This window comes from Nematolebias whitei, chromosome 1 (assembly GCF_014905685.2).
Source record: "Nematolebias whitei isolate Nwh7 chromosome 1, NemWhi1, whole genome shotgun sequence".
In the NCBI taxonomy this organism is placed as follows: domain Eukaryota; kingdom Metazoa; phylum Chordata; class Actinopteri; order Cyprinodontiformes; family Rivulidae; genus Nematolebias; species Nematolebias whitei.
The window spans coordinates 45,486,781-45,488,997 of record NC_056498.1 but is presented as its reverse complement, the minus strand read 5'-3'; the positions used below and the strand labels follow the sequence as shown (position 1 = coordinate 45,488,997).

At 47.0% G+C, this 2,217-nt stretch overlaps 1 protein-coding gene across 1 annotated transcript in view; it reads left to right on the top strand.

The window, feature by feature from the left end:
- Positions 1-928: 928 nt before the first annotated feature.
- Positions 929-2,217, top strand: part of LOC119421085 — a gene marked incomplete at its 3' end in the record, with an annotated part of 641,076 nt that continues 639,787 nt past the window's right edge. Inside the window, 1 exon segment of the mRNA XM_037688518.1 lies at positions 929-1,153.

Here is a 2,217-nt window from a genome sequence, read left to right as displayed (position 1 = left end):
ATGGATGGATGGATGGAGGGAGGGATAGATGGATGGATGATGGATGGTTGGATAGATGTATGGATAAATGGATGGATGGATGATGGATGGATGGATGATGGATGGATGATGGATGGATGGATGGAGGGTTAGATGTATGTATGTATGGATGTATGTATGTATGGATGGATGATGGATGGATGGATGATGGATGGATGATGGATGGATGGATGGAGGGATAGATGTATGTATGTATGGATGTATGTATGTATGGATGGATGATGGATGGATGGATGATGGATGGATGGATGTATGTATGGATGGATGATGGATGGATGAAGGATGGATGGATGGAGGGATAGATGTATGTATGTATGAATGGATGTATGTATGGATGGATGATGGATGGATGGATGATGGATGGATGGATGATGGATGGATGGGTTGCAGAGAAGAAATCTGAAGGCCGGTGGAGTTTCAGACGCTCTGTGTTTCTTCATCAACGTTCAGATGAATAAAAAGCTGAATGTGCAGAACATCTCTGAGGCTCTGCGATGACTCGTTACGCTCCGGCGACTCGGCTCGTCGCTCACATGAACCCGTTTGAGCAGAGGGGCTTCATTGTATCCGATTTGGCCTCATTACGAGGGCTGTTTGAGGGGGCGAGGGGGGGCAAGCACCCTGCCAAGACATTGTGCTTAAAACCACTAAACACCTCAACCTCCACATTGTCCTGGGCAGCCCTCAATTAGTCCGGTCCCGGTTGACAACAGAGATGTCTTTAAGGCGCCTAACGAAGGAGCCGGTCCACAGAGCGTCTCTGCTCTGTCTCTCCTGAGCCCAAAAGGCTTCGTCTGAGCTGTAAATATAGACCGGGTCCAGTCCAGTCCGGGCCTCCTCAGCTCGTGGGTCTGGGTGCAGGCTCGGGGAAAAGCCTCTTTCTGTGACAGGGAGCATTAGGGAAGAGATGCAGGTCCACTGGGCCTGTGCGGGGGCTTATCTCTGCCTAAGCTGAGGGACTAACAGCAAAGCCTGTCCTCGCTGCAGCCGGTCTGGGCCACAGGGACCATCTGTCCACTCTGGACAACTGAAGACAAAGGAGCAAACACGCAGCTCGGACTGAAACTTTAAAGGACAGAATCGAAGACGAGGAGCGAGCGCTCGGCGGTACAAGGTCAGTGTTTGTCCTGAGCGTGTCCGATGTCTGTGCCGGGTCAGTTCCACGTTAATGTTGAGGGTTCTGAGTCCAACGGACCCTCGTCAGGCTGAGATCATGTGAGCCGGTTCATCTCGTGTTCTGTTCGCACCGTTTCCCTCAGACACTTCGGACTGGAATGAGCGAACGCACAAACAAACGCTGGATTATCGCCTCATGCCCGAACTCTGATGTGAGGGACTATAAATAGTTGCCTGTCCACATGTTCAGGCACAGAACGTTTGGTTCAGACATCGTTCGGACACAAAGAAACATTTTTAAACCCACAACGTTCTAAACTGCTTTGTGTTGACCGAGGGTTTGGAATACGTCGCCACATGAAATCCCTGATAATCCACTTAGACGTTGTTCTACATCTCCCTGCAGGATTAAGGCCCGTCTTGATTTTTCTTTTTGCATTTTATTCTGGAGCGTCTTTGCGTCCGTCAGGAGCGCAGTTCCAACAGTTTCTTTGTTCTGTCGCGTACGTTCTGGGCGCCGTCGTGCTCCGGGGGTTTGGTTCTGTCTTGACTTGCTGGAGGTGACAGAAGTGGGTCAGAGGGGTCTTAGCGTTGACTAAACAAATCCGGGCCTGCAGGATTAGAGGGAGACGTTGCTTTTTGTTTGACGTAACTTCATGAGGAAACGTGGAAATGACAACGTAGAAACGTCCTTCACCTTTAATTGTTGGGATTACAGGTTGGGATTACAGGTTGGGATTACAGGTGCGTCAATAATGAGACTAACCTGTAGAAATTAAGGTTGAATGAACGCAGCTCGGAATGTTAGAAGATAATATGTTGGCATTTTTAAAATATTCTCTATGATCTTTATTATATCTTGTGATTCTTGTGTATGTTCCTTTGTACTGAAACTCTGGCACAATAATTTCCTTCAGGATCAATAAAGTCCAATCTTACCTTATCTTATCTTATCTTATCTTGTTTTATCTTGTCTTATTTTGTTTTATCTGATCTTGTTTCATCTTATCTTGGTTTATCTTATCTTGTCTTATCTTATCTTGTTTTATCTTATCTCGTTTT